Source organism: Echinops telfairi, unplaced genomic scaffold, assembly GCF_000313985.2.
Source record: "Echinops telfairi isolate 266 unplaced genomic scaffold, ASM31398v2 ScPeMD7_3;HRSCAF=10, whole genome shotgun sequence".
NCBI classification, from domain to species: domain Eukaryota; kingdom Metazoa; phylum Chordata; class Mammalia; order Afrosoricida; family Tenrecidae; genus Echinops; species Echinops telfairi.
The window spans coordinates 57,968,122-57,982,265 of NW_022103899.1; the positions used below are offsets into that span (position 1 = coordinate 57,968,122).

The window sequence follows — 14,144 nt, forward strand, 5'->3', positions numbered from 1 at the left end:
GCGGCGGCCGCCGCCCGCGGCTCTTCCACGCTGGCCCGGCGGAGCCTCGCAGATGGTGTCCAGGAGCCGAGGACGGAGCCGCAGCCCGGCCAGAAGACCTCGGGCGAGTAGCGGCAGCGGCCAGACCCGGACCGGCCTCTCCCTCCCCTCAGCTCCCGCTCCTTATCCCTTCTCCTTCCCTCTAGCCTCCCGGCGTCCGCCCCCGTGGCCAATGGGAAAGCTCACTTCTGAGATTGGCATCCCGGTCAGCCAATAGAAACACTCAGCGGCTTCGCAGGGGGATGGGGGACGTCAGTGGGAAGGGCCCTTCCCGGGAAGTCCCTTAGGACAAAATTTTCACCGGGTGTTGTTGCCTGGAGTTTGCCCCAGCGGAGGGTTGGCTTCACAGCTACAAAGACTCCAGGGGCCTGCTCCCGTCGCTGGGCACACTGGGGCTCGGAGATGACAACGGGTTGCACCGGACGATGTGGCCGAGACTACATTTCCCAGCACCCCCCTGGCGCGCCCAGGGGACCACAGACCCCGGCGTGCAACAGAGGAGCCCACGGACTACAAATCCCAGCATCCCCTGCACTCCGTTCCCTGTAACTTCGACTCCAGTGTGCCGCGCAGTGTGCGCAAATTCTTTAACCCGCCCGCAGCTCTTCCTAATTTCGGAATCCCGAGACTTGAGACCTGGCAGGAAGACCTTCCGCACCTTGAAATGAAGATGACAGCCCACAGAGAGCTAACTTCTGTTTGCATGGAACTCAGCATTCTCCTGCAAATCGTGGTAAGGCTGAAAACAACAAACAACATCACCGATTAACCATGATAAAGGCTAACAGCATGACTCCTTCACATTCCTCTTGTGTGTTGGTTCGGGGCGACTTTGATGTGGGCTGCAGATGTTTCTGACGTGTTCCTGCGTTGGACTGGGAGGTTTATGAACTTGAGCTCAGAATATCAACACAGGAAGAGACCCGAGAGAATTTGCTAATCCAACCCCCCTGTTGTCTTACAATCGAGGCCCGGGAAGACGGAGATTGGGCGTAGGTCACTGCTAGCTGGGGCAGTTAAAATTGGCCCCGCGTCTCTTGACCCGCAGCCTGGGCTCTTTGCACCACACTGGGGCGGAGATATTTTTAGAGGTTTGGCCGGCCATGTGATTGTTATTATCTTTTGTCAACAAAATTTTCATGTAGTTTTCCCGTCCAGGCTTGCAACACCCGCAGAGGTTAGGTAAGCACTTACAGGGTGGATTTCCTGCAAGTGAAGGAGCGGGCTCGGTGTGTGTCTTCAGTCTAGGTGAGAGTTTTGATGGCTTCCTTCGTTGTCAACGTGACATTTGATTTCAGGAACTGGTAAAACCGCTGCACGACAAGGTTTCCTTGGCGACATCCTGTCTGCTTTCCCAAGTGTGCTCGCCTCTTCCTGTCCTCTTTTTCACCCATTTGGCACCACCCCCCCCAGTGTTTTCTTCCATGTGATCTGGCAAACGTTTTCAGTTTCCGTTGTTTGCCCAGGCATTATGTGGGTAAAAGGTGAAAGAAGTGGCCCCCAGGACGCCAACCATCGATTTAGAGGACATTCAGGAGTCGACGCTTAGATTTAAAGTGGAGTGGGATAAATGGGGGAGCCCAGGTATAGTGGTTAGGAATTAGGCTGCTAAACACAAGGTCAGAGATTCAAAACCACCAGCTGCTAGACAGAAAAAGATGAGGCTTTTTACACCTATAAAGAGTTACACCTTCAGAAACCTACAGGGGTAGTTCTCCCCTGACCTATATGTAGGGTTGCTATGAGTCAGTATTGACTTAATGACCATGAGTTTGTTTTTTTCTTTGATGGGATAAAGGGTATGAAGGAAATGACATTAGATTGCTATGGAGGTCCTGATGGCAAAACTTTAGGGATGCAGTAATATTTGAACCTGAAGGATGGGTAGGACTTTTATCTACCAAAAAAAAAAAAATCCTTAAGGTTTTTTGCTGGTGAGGTGAAATATACATACAGTTAGGAGACAGATTTTCACAGATGCATCTCCCTGTGTCATCACCACCAAAATAAAAATATAAGCCATTTCCAACGCCCCTCAGGTCCCTTTCCGATCAGTACCGCACCTTCCCAGCCCCAGATGATACTACACCTGACATCTGTCACCGTTGATCGGTTTGTTGACTGTTCTTGAATTCCATTGAAATGTAACCATACAGCATGTAATCTTCTTGATCTGGCTTTTTTTGGGTCATCGGTATTTTTGTGTGAGATTCATCTATTTTGTGTGTAGCCGTGGCTTTTCTTTTTAAATTGCTGAGTAGTATTCTGAGGGGTTACAAGTTGGGCTGCTAACCGTCAGCCACTCCGAGAGAAACAGATGGGGTTCTCGATGCCCATAAAGAGTTACAGCTTCAGAAACTCACAGGGACAGTCTTTTAGGAGGTCGGCCCTGTTGTAGTTTGTTGAAGATCAAACTCACTGTTAAAAGATGTGATTGTCTGCTTCTGATGATCAGAGTCATGGAAACCCTAGGGAGCAGTTCTGCTTTATCCTACAGGCGTGCTATGAGTTGGAATTGACTCAACGGCCATGTTTTATTTTTAACCCATGAAATGTATACACCACAATGTATTTGGCTGGACCATATTGTGGTAGTTACATAATCTGTTGTCAACTTGAGACTATTAAGAGTGAAGAGGGTGAGTTTAGCCTGTCAGTCAGGTTGCAGCTTGATGACCTCATTTGGAGGCACTACAGAGATAAATGGCTTGCTGGAGGTGGGGACATTCATTTACTCCCTGCCAGACTTTCCTGTTGACAAGCCAGATGGAGCTATGCTAATGGCACCCAGAGCCTTGGAGCTGGAGGAGCCACGAGACCCACGCCAGCGCTGAGATGCTTCCACCACCACTGGATCCACAAGACTGTCTACCCACTGGCCTGTGATCTTCCTTCAATCGGTGTCATTGCGTGTGTTGTGTGAGTCTGAAGAGGAATTTACAGACTGGTACTGGACATATGGGCTAATATCAGACTTAGGGACTTGATCTGGAATGAGCTGGGATGTTTTCTTAATGTACAATTACTTTTTATATAAAGCTCTTTCCTATTCATATATGAATTTCCCTGGATTTGTTTCTTTATTCTACCCGACTAACACACATATACAGAAGAACCTGGCATCAGGATTGGAAGAAGGCTTATTAACGACCTGTGATATGCAGGTGATACAACCTTGCTTGCTGAAAGTGAGGAGGACTTGAAGCACTTGCTGATGAAGATGGAAGGACTGCAGCCTTCAGTCTGGATGACAACTCAATGTAAAGAAAACCCATATCCTCACAGCTGGATCAATAGGCTCCATGGTAAATGGAGAAAAGATTGAAGTTGCCAAGGATTTCATCTTGCTTGGATCTACAATCAACACTCATGGAAACAAGTCAGGAAGTCAAATGATGTATTGCATTGGGTAAATCTGCCCAAGACTTTTTAAAGTGTTGAAGAACAAGGGTGTCACTTTGCAGACTAAGGCGCGCCCGATCTAAGCCATGGTGTTTTCATTCGTCTCATGCATGTGAAAATTGGACAGTGGATAAGGAAGACAAAGAAGAATTGATGCATTCTAATTATGGTATTGGAGAAGAATGTTGATATTACCATGGACTGCCAGAAGAAGAAGAAACAAATTTTAGGAGCAGGGATGGAGAGACTTCATCGCGTGTACTTTGGACATGTTATCAGGAGGGGCCAGTCCTGGGAAAGTACATTGTGCTTGTTAAGTAGAGCTGGTCAGCACAAAAGAGGAGCACCCTCAACAAGATGGATTTATACAAAGGCTGCCAAGAGGGCATCAAGCATAACAATTGTAAGGATGGTACAGGCTGGGACAGTGTCTTGTTTATCGTACATGGTGCAGGCTGGGACAGTGTCTTGTTTATCGTACATAGGGCTGCCAGCAGTTGGAACTGACTTGATGGCACTGAACAACTAACAACTGTTGTTGGACCTTTGGGTTGTCATCAACTTGGGGTTACTAACAAAACTGCAGTGACTGTATGTGTGTCTTTTTGGTGGGCGTGTCCACTCACTTCTAGGACTGGCCTCTAGGGTATACATGTGATGGGTCTTAGTAAATATTTCCAAATAGTTTCCCATTGTGATTGTACCAATGTAAGAGAGAGCCTGATGGGAGAGAGCTCTCCTGCTCCTTATTCTTCTCAATGTAGAGTCAGGTCACGGTTTTTAATCTCAGCCATGTGGCCAATTAGACTACCTCATGATGGCTTTTACTCTTTTTATTTTTTAAATGTGGAGTCCCTTACCATAGGCCCCACTCGCCATTTAGGAGTCCTACTAGTGCAGTGGTTATGTGCTCAGCTCCTAACTGGAAGGGCAATGGTTCGAACCTATTAGCTGCTCCGTGGGCGATTGACTCTGCCCTCTAGGGTTGATGTGAGTCAGAGTGGATGCACGGCCATGTCTTTCTTGACTGTGTATTTACTGGTCATTTGTGCAGTACCTGTGCAAGTCTCATGCACACTTTTTGTTGAGCCTTCTTGATTTTACCTTCTGAAATCATCTGCATATGGAGTTACTGGTCTGCTAGACTCTTTGTAACTACAGTGACTGTCTGTGAGTACCAGAGCGCGAGATGGATGCCTTGGCCTTTTGGGTCTCAAGTTTCCTGCCCTGGACGTGGTGCAGCTCTGTCACTTGTCCACTGTCCTCTATGAGCAGGAAGGATTTGGGTTTTCCCGTCTCTGACTCGGGTCTCGGCTGTTGGAGGTTTGACTGTCTCAATATCGTTGGTTTGTCATTTTCTTCTCTGAATAGTATCTTTTCTTCGAAGGAACTTCTTAATCTTAGTGAAGTGCGGTTGGCCAGTGTCTCTTGTTGAGGACACGCACAGTATGTGTTTAGCACACATACCGCAGTGTGTACGGTGCAGTGACAGCGCGTGCAGGCTTTGAGTGGGGCAGCCCTCCTCGTCTGTCCTCCTTTTCTGAGTTGTTTCTCTCCGGTCACATCCACTCACTGCCCTACAAGATTCCTGTCTGATCTTTACAGTTCCTGTTGTCTATCGATTCCATGCAGACCATCCTCAAAGGAACATAAGACTCAAAGCGACCACTATTTTTTAATGGTTAAGCAGCAACAATGGTCACGCCATTACAACAGTTAAACTACCGTTTGAAGTTAAAGAAGACTTCATAGTTTTGGTTTCAGGTATAAAGACAAGCAGTCTCCAAGGTTCATTCAGCCTTCACGGCGCCTGCCTGTCTGAATCCATGAAAATTCAAATTTATGTTCTACATTTCCCACCTTTTGATCAGGATTTAACTATGAAATCTTTGATTAAAACACCCAGTCATGAGAGCTGGGCCCCATCCGGTTCTTCCGGCCTCCTGGCAAAGGCGGCAGTTGTTCATGGAGGTAACTGGCCTCTATGAACATTCCATTTTCTCCACCTGTTCCCGACTCTCTTTTGTCCTCTCTTGTTCCAGGTAAAGTGAGATCGATTATTGTGCCTAAGACTCTAGGCAATCGACTACAGCTGGGAGGGGGACCAAAAGCCTTAAACCCATTAGGCCAAATAACTGGGATGCCCTGGAAACCACCACCCAAATGTCCCCAAACCAAGAGACCAAGTCCCTTGTGCTTCTTGGGAGTACAACTTCCTGACAACAATTATAATGATGGGCTGTGCAATCCACCCCCACCCCGATTCACGTGATCTTTCCATCAATGTTAACCTCCTGGCCCTGGTCACTGCTAACAAACTGTGGTCTCTATGCATTTACCCTTTCTTTATATCTAAGGGAAGCCACACAGTCGTTACCCTTTTGTGATTGGCTTATTTCCCACAGCATAACATCCCCCGGCTCCATCCACACGGCAGCACGTATCAAGACTTCATGTCTCCGGTTGGCCAAGCAGTGCTCCCCAGTGTGTACGGGCCACGTTTTGTCGATCCCGTTACCTGCCCATGGGCATTTAGGTGGTTTCCACCTTTTAGGCATTACGACCGGGCTGCAGTGGACCCTGGGGTGGGGTGTCTGAATCTGCACTCTCAAGCCCTTGGGGTCTGTGCCTAGGAGTGGAACGGGCTGGGTCTCATGGTCTTTCTCTTTTCAGAGTTTTGAGGGACTGACTTTTCCACACAGGCGCTTCTTTTATGTCAGTGCTTTTTTGCATCCAGGTGAAGACATATCCCCCACCCCGCCCCGGGCTGGTAAGATTTTAACACGCAAATCTGAGACGAGGGGCCTTGCGGCTGGGAGAGCGAGCTGGAGTGCAGCAGGCCCTGGCATCAGGGAGGGCAAGTGTGGGGTGCTCAGCCTGAACAGGCCAGGCATTGGGCATGGGGGAGACAGAGCTGGGAGGGTCGGGGAGAGGCCCACCAGTGAGGGTGCGAGGAGGGCGCCGTCATCCCTGGAGCCGTTCATGTTTGTAGGTCATTTATGGAAAGCACAGGTTCCCAGACTGTGTGGCCGATCCCCCCCACTCTTTCCAGTGCTCTCTGCCAGCCCCCAGTCCACTTCAATGAAAACCTCTCGTGCTGTAGCTGTAATCTAGGAGAATGTGTAAGCTGTCCGCTTTTGCAGCTCCCCGGGCTTGGTCCAGGGCCCAGGGGCCAGTATTGCCCATTTTGGGAAGCACTGGCGCAGTGATTAAAACACTCAGCTGCGGAGAGGTGGACGGTGCAAACCTGCCAGGTGCTCCAAAGGAGTAAGATGTGGCCCTCGGCTCCCGTAAGAGTGTACAGTGTTGGAAACACCGTGGGCCAGTTCGGCCCTGTCCCACAGGGTCACTTGGAGTTGGGATGTCTGGCTAACAGTGGGCTTGGGGTGTGCAGCACTGAGCAGGGTGGGGAGAAGGAACTGGGTAGCTCTTGCACCGCCCCTTCCCCCCCCACCAAAGGCCTACTGTTCACAGATGCACCTCTTCCCTCCTTAGAAGGTGCGTAATAATCACCAGTGGTTACCTAAGGCACAGTGGTTAAGCACTCAGCCGCTAACCGAAAGATCAGCAGTTCAAACCCATTAACTGCATCACAGGAGAAAGAGGTGAAAGTTGGCTTCAGTGTACAGTGCAGCTTCAGAGACTCCATGGGGCATATCAGCTGTGTCCCACAGGGCTGCTGCGAATCCGAAAGGATGCCGAAAGGATGCCACGGCAGTGGGTTTGGAAGTGTGGCTACTGGAGTGTGGGGGAGGTTAACCCCTTCTGCCCTCCCCACTCAAGCTGCCTATCAAGGTTCATTCCAACCACCCCAGCACTCTCCCAGGGAGGAGTTCCGGTGAAGACTTCACTCCCCACCCCCATCTCCTTACACCTCACACACAGGCTTCCTTCAGGTTGGCTCACCCACAGATCCAGCCGTAGCCTCGGAAATACCCACCAGTGCTTCAGCCCCTCCTCTGCTCACCGCCAGGCACACAAAACCCTAAAGGTACACAGGCTCAGAAACCACAAGGAGCAGTTCTGCTGTGTCCTGTAGGGGCGCCATGGGTCGGAACTGACTCAAGGGCAATGGGTTTTGGGTTTTTGGTTTTTGGTTTGGACTGGTCTCCTCCTCAGTGGTTTTCTGTGGCCTCCATCTTTTGTAGACACCCACCCAGAGCTTCAGCTATACCCTGGGCCATCCATCCACGGCCATCCCTTGTTCTCCCACACACTGCCGGTCTGTGTGCACACCTGCATCCCAGACAGACTTAGCCTCTCAAACCAAACTGGCCTTCCTCCTATTCCCAACCTCTGCCCCTTCCACAGCCCTGTTTACAGACAACTCCTTCTAAGCCAGAACGCTGGGTGGACCCTCCTTCCCTCTCCCTGCGGGCAGCTGGTCACCGAGCCTTAGAGGTGTTAGTATTAGGTGCCATTGAGCCGGTTCGACTCACAGTGACCCAATGTACAACAGAGCAAGGCCCCACCCATCCTCGCCACCGTTCTTCCATTTGAGCCCATTGTTGCAGTCACTGTGTCCACCGGCTCATTGAGGGCCTTCCTCTTTTCGCTGCTCCTCTACTTAAGTCTTAGAGAGTCCATAAGAAGGCCCAGTGGCAGTGGTATAGCAGTCACACATTGCGCTGCGATCTACAAGGCCAGCATTTCGAAACCACCAGCAGCTCCGAGGGGCCTTCTACTCCTGTAAAGAGTGACAGTCTTCAAAAGTCACCAGGCAGTTCTCCCCTGCACCAGGAGGTCATGATGAGTCGGCATTGATCCGACGACCACGACAGTACTGAGTCAGAGAACCTGGGGCCGAATGTCCCCAGCAGGGCTCCTGCTTTTCCATGGCCAGCTACCCCTTCCTTTGTTCAAAATCTCGCCATCTCTTGTGTGGAATCCTGCAGTTACTCCCTGGGATCCCTCCCTCCAGCCTCCACATCGAAATTCACTTGCTATGGCAACTGGAGCGAACATTTCAAACCCCCGAGTATTCAAACCTCTCCCCAAAGTAGTTTCCAGCACCTTTTAGTAAACGAGGAGCCCTGACGGCATACCTTGGGCTAGCCATGAAGTCAGCAGTTTGAAACCACTAGAAGGACCAAGCTTTCTACTCCTGTAAAAATTCACAGGGGTCAGTTCTGCTCTGTCCTACAGGGTCCCTGTGAGTCAGGATCGGCTCAATGGCAGTGAGTTTCCTTTTTGAGTTGAAGTACAAACCACTGCACCTGGTGTCAGCCCTTTGCGATTTGCTTGCTCACTCTTTCAGCCTCTTCACCAGCTTCACCTGCTCCAGGGTACCAGCCCTCCCTGGGCAGAATTAGAAGAGCCTGTAGCTAGCTGCCTCCTATAGCTCACAGGGCTCTGGATTCTCAAAGAAGGGCTTTTGTCATGGCTCAGCTTCTCCTAGGGGTAGAGCTTGGCACGTTGGTGGTTCGAAACACCTCCGTGGCCTGACTCTAGAGCCTCCCCCACCTGCTTTTCTTGGTATCAGGTGCCAGTCACTCTGGGTTTCTTTTCTGCATCCGAGTTTGCTGCAACGTTCAGGCCTCTGTGACAGTGGGCACTGCTCCCATGCTGGAAACGCTCCTTTTCCTTCCACTTTTTTTTGCCAGGATAGTGCCTAAAACGCCCCAAAATGTATTCTCTTCTGTGCTCCCGTGTTAGTCTGAGTACTTTAGAGAAACAAATCCACAGAAACTCATATAGGAGAGAGTTTTATATAAAGGTTAAGTGCACATCAAGAAAACATCCCAACCCAGTGCTGCCCAAGCCCACAAGTCCAACATTAGCCCATATGTCCGATACCAATCCACAAAGTCCTCCTCCATCTCACAAAACACACGCAGTGATGCCAACTGCAGGAGGAAAGCCGAGTCAGTGAATATGTAAATATCTCAGTACTGGTAGGGGTCTCCACACGGCTGCTCCAGCACCCAAGGGCTGCATCCGGGTAGGTCCATGTGGCTTCTCCTAGGGGATGTCTTGCAGGAAGTGAGCCTAGCCAGCTGAAGCAGGGAACTTGCTAAGGCAGCTGCACCCTGGTCCGACCATCACAAAGCAAGAGACCTGAGAACTAGAAAGGCGAGACTCACTGAGCCATTTATCTCTCCGCACTTCAATTAACCCCACGTGTTTATTGGCCACGTTGGCACAATAAACTTTAACTGTCTCAGCTCCCAAAGCATAGCCAGCTCACTTTCACAGCACTTAACTAATTGGTACTTTTATATGTCCACGGGACATATAATGCCCACCTGCATTTTCCTCTCCTGGGGTTTACTGGGCAGCTCCTTCCCACTGAAGGTGCGTGCAGCCATCTGAGGAAGCTGTATCATTGTCTGACCTGGAAGAATGGGTGTGTACCAAACACTCCTGTCCTTACAGGGTATTTATTATAGGAGATGGTATATCATAAGGGTCAGACTATAAAAACTTTTGACTCTTGGCATTGTTTTTTAAACTGGAATAGAGTATTTCTGGCTCCCTGTGTATTATTTAGGAGCCCTGATGGTGTCGGGGTTATGAGTTGGGCTGTGATCTTCATGGTTGGCAGTTCGAAGCCACTAATAGCTCTGAGAGAGAAAGACTGGGCTTTCTACTAACTACCATAAACAGTTACAGGGGTTCTCTGAATCAGCATCGACTCCTTGGCAGTATTTTGTTTTTTTGTGTTAAGAGGAACCCTAGTGGTGGAGTACGTTATGCATCGGGCTGCTAACCACAGGGTCAGCAGTTCCAACCCACCTTGATGGCAATAAGTTGGTTGGTTGGCTGGTATGTTATGTAAGGAGCCCTGGTAGCACCATGGGCTAGGCATTTGATTGTTAACGGCAAGGTTGGCAGTTCAAATCATTAGGCTGTCTACGCCCATAAAGATTTACAGCCTTGGAAAACCTATATAAGATTGTTTTGGAGCCTTATTTAAGGAGCCCTACAGGAGCCCTGGTGGTGTGGTTACACATTGAACTTCGATCCTCAAAGTCTGCAGTTTGAAACCACCAGCCGTTCTGTGGGAGAAAGAGCTCTTTACTGCTATAAAGAGTTATAGTCTTGGTTACAGTTCTACCCCATCTGTAGGGTTGTTATGAGTCAGAATTGACTCGTTGGCAGTGAGTGTGATTGTTTTTGGGTGAGAGGAATGTTTTCAGTGCTTGGCTAATTAAGAAGTCGGTGTGAACTGCCCAGCCACTCCACCATCAGAGAATAATGCAGTCTACTTCTGGGAAGATTTACAGTCTGGGAAGAAACCCCGTGGATCAGCTCTGCTTGGCCCTTTAGAATTGCTGTGAGCTTGAATTGACTTGGGGGTGATGGCTTGGCACAGTACTTGGATGCTACCTGTATCACGATGATTCCTGGTTCCTATACTTACGGCATTTTCAGGCACCCTAAATTGTATGCACCCAGCAAGTGATCTAGATGCTGAGATATGTGAGTCCCGCCAAACACCTAGCCTCAGAGGGTTCTTTTCCTCTGGACCCGAAATGTTCACTGGCATGCCACTACTTAGCTGTCTCCCCAGGAGCTGGAGCTCTAAGCGCAGCTCCTTCAGCAACATTGTGGCCACACGGCCATTGTTGGCTCAGCTCACCACTGCTTCATGCTAAGATATTTTCTGAATAGAAGTTGAGAGCTGAACTCCAGTGCCAGCTGTGCCATTTACTAAGTTTTAGCTTTGAAGCTTAATTAACTCACTTGCACAAATGGTGCTAATATTGCAGGTCATCGAATAATATTAAAACCCCAAATTCCATTGTAATTGAGTCAATTCTGGTTCACAGTGACCCAAGAGTTAGTTTCTGAGACTTCAAATCTTTGTGGAAAAAGACAGCCTCATGGGAGGAGCTGATGAATTCATGACTCTGAGGTTAGTAGCCCCAAATTGTAACCAGATAGCTTCCTGATACTTGGGGGGTGGGGTGGGGGATGGACATTCACTGCCATCGAGTCGATTCCGATGGTGACCCTATAGGACTGCCTGTGGGTTTCCACTGTCTCTCTCTTGTGGGAGTAGAATGACTCGTTTCATCCATGGAGCAGCTGTTGGTTTTGAACGGCTGACCTTGAGGTTAGCAGCCCAACACGTAAGCCGGACTCCTATTCAGAATGTGGTCCTAATGGCCATAGGGCGCGCCTAACGAATGAAACATAGCCAAAGGGGTGGATTTCCAGCCCAGGCTGGTAATCGCGGTGGCTCAGGTACCAGGCCTCCGGAGGTGGCCCCTCCTGGATTCCTCCCCACCCAGTTCCGGGCTCCAGCCCCGCCCCTTCCTGCTCTGTCCCCCCAGGCTCTCCCAGAGGCCCCTGGCGGCGAACGCGGCGGGGGAACCTCGTGTGGGCGGAACTCAGGTGCGGCAGGAGGAGGCTTCCGGGGGGGAACGGCACTAGCAACGGGTTGGCGGAGGCATAAAAGCGCCGGACGCCGGGCCGACCATGGACGCTTGACAACCTGCGGGTAGACGCTGGGAGGCCGGGCCAGCGACTCGGAAGACAGAGAGGCGGCGCCGACAGGTAGAGGCTGGCGAGAGGGAGGGCAGCGCGGAGGGCAGCGTGCCGACTCCGCCGGCCGGCCCAGCCTCACGCCGCTGCTGGGAAAGCCGCCCCGCCCCCGCCGGGGAGCACGCCCCGCAGCTCCTCACTCCGCGCCCACCCGCGGCCGGGCCTGCCGACCGCCGCCGAGTCCCAAGTCCTGCCCGGCCCACCGCCCCGGGCTTCCGCACCGAGTCTGCACTCGCTTCCTGACTCCCCAAAGGCTGCCCCTTCGCCTTTCTCCCGCTCATCAGAATAGCGCCCTCCTGGGACAGCAGTCTGTGGCTCCTGCCCCTAGCCTCCTCCCGGAGAACACCCGCATCACCTGGGCTTCCTGCCTCCACGGGCTCCGTTCCTTAGTGAGGTCTCGGGGGGAAGGACGGAAGCTTCTGTCCCTTTCTTTACCACTTCTTCACCACTTCCATCCTGTCTCCTAACACGGATCCACGTGGAAGGGGCTTCCCCTCTTTCATCCCCTAACAATTATCTCGCCACCATCCCCTTCTCTCCCCTCTCCCCATCCCCTCCTTAAAGGTTCCATCTTTCAAACTCCAAAGTCAATGCCATCGAGCCCATTCTGACTCATAGTGACCCTATAGAACAGATCAGAACTGTGCCTGTGGGGCTTCTGAGACCGTGGCTATTAACGGAGTAGAAAGCCTCATCTTTCTCTCGCAGAGTGGCTGGTGCTATCAAACTGCTGACCTTGTGGTTACCAGCCCAGCAGGTAACGAGTGCTCCACCAGAGATTCCCTCCAACCCCCCTTGTTCCTCACCACCTACGTTTCCTGTTCCTGCTAAGACCGCCTTAAGTGAGGTGACACTTGTTCTTCCAATACTTTGTAAGGCCGCCGCTCCCTTGTGTCTCTTTCCACAGGGAAACTTTGTTTCTCTTAAACCAAACTACCCTTCTTTGGAATGTTCTCACCTCCACTCCATTCCACCTCTGTCCTTAAGTTTATTCCCAGAGGAGTAATCTTCTTATTTAGGACTCATGCAGAGTGAGTGTGAGGGGCACCTTTTCACAAAGCAGTGGTACCGACCTTAGGATCTGTCTGTGAACTTTTTGAAAGAAACCTCCTGGTACAGTGTGTATCCACATATGTACAATATGTTAGATTACCCACTTGAGAGACCTTTCTGTACCCAGCGTCTTCAGGATGGCAACACAATATCTCCATTGTTTTCCCAAATCTCTGTTGACTCCTCCAGCTTCTGTAGGGCGAAGGAGTATCCAATTCCACAGTGGCTCAAGGCTGACTGCCTCAAGGAAGAGGTCAGACATACCCCACCCTCCTTTCTTTGATGCTATTCAGACAACTTTTGTGCTTCTCGGATATATGGGTCGCTATTAGGGAAGTTAACAGGTGACAATCGGAAAACACTGAGGACACAATCTTTGGTCCATAGCGCGCTTCTTCTCAAAACACAGCCAGGGCTCCGGTCTTCAGCCCCACAGTCATGCTGTCCCTTGGCCTCTTCCTCCTTGGGCCAGGAAGCCCACCTGCTGCTCTGCCTCAGTGACATGGCTCCTCTGCTCAGTCTTAGGGTCCCCAGACCCCGGCCTTTCCTGCCTCTGTCACTTCAGGCAGGGATCTGGATTGTGCCCCACTGTTGGCTCGGTTTTCTTGGTCGTGGGACTCGCACTGTTCCAGCTTTTGATTGGCTCACTTCTACTCAAAGGAATGGCAAAACTGATCCATCCTCCAGTTAGAGTGCTCTATGCCTTATTTGCATGCTGCCACCAGTCATTTGGAAGGAGTGATAGAAAAATGGCTAGAAGAGCCATTAATTCACTTCTTCACCACTCTTGCTTTCCTGTGATTTTGTATGCGTTCGAAAGTCATGTTGCTCACATGTCACCTAGGAGGCGGCCACGCACCGTGCACGGGGTTTTCCTATTGGAGTCCCACCACTAGAAGAGGTAACTGCTGTGGATAGGCAGGACCTGCTGCTTCCTAACCCAGGGGCAGTCCGGGAGATGGGTATAAAGCAGTGACTGAGAAACTGCTGCCTGTGTGTGTCTTGGCCTCTGATCAGATGTCAGGCGTAGGAGGTGCTGCCCTGGGAGAACAGCACATAGGAATGAAAAGGCCTTTACTAAATGTGTATCATACATCCAAATGAGGACAAAACCTCAAATCCACTGAGTGAATTCTGAGTCAAAGCAACCCAGAGTCCAA

At 50.7% G+C, this 14,144-nt stretch overlaps 1 protein-coding gene across 3 annotated transcripts in view; it reads left to right on the forward strand.

Annotated features, from left to right (window-relative positions):
- The first annotated feature begins 572 nt into the window (after positions 1–572).
- COPS7B (COP9 signalosome subunit 7B) overlaps positions 573–14,144 on the forward strand; it is a 29,287-nt gene continuing 15,715 nt past the window's right edge. Inside the window, exon 1 of one of the 3 annotated variants that reach the window (XM_045295863.1) lies at positions 573–772. The gene's annotated coding sequence lies outside the window, so the exon portion shown is untranslated. Of the gene's footprint in view, positions 773–11,757; positions 11,782–11,842; positions 11,944–14,144 lie in introns of those variants that run through there. The other 2 variants (XM_045295865.1, XM_045295864.1) reach the window with 2 other exon arrangements.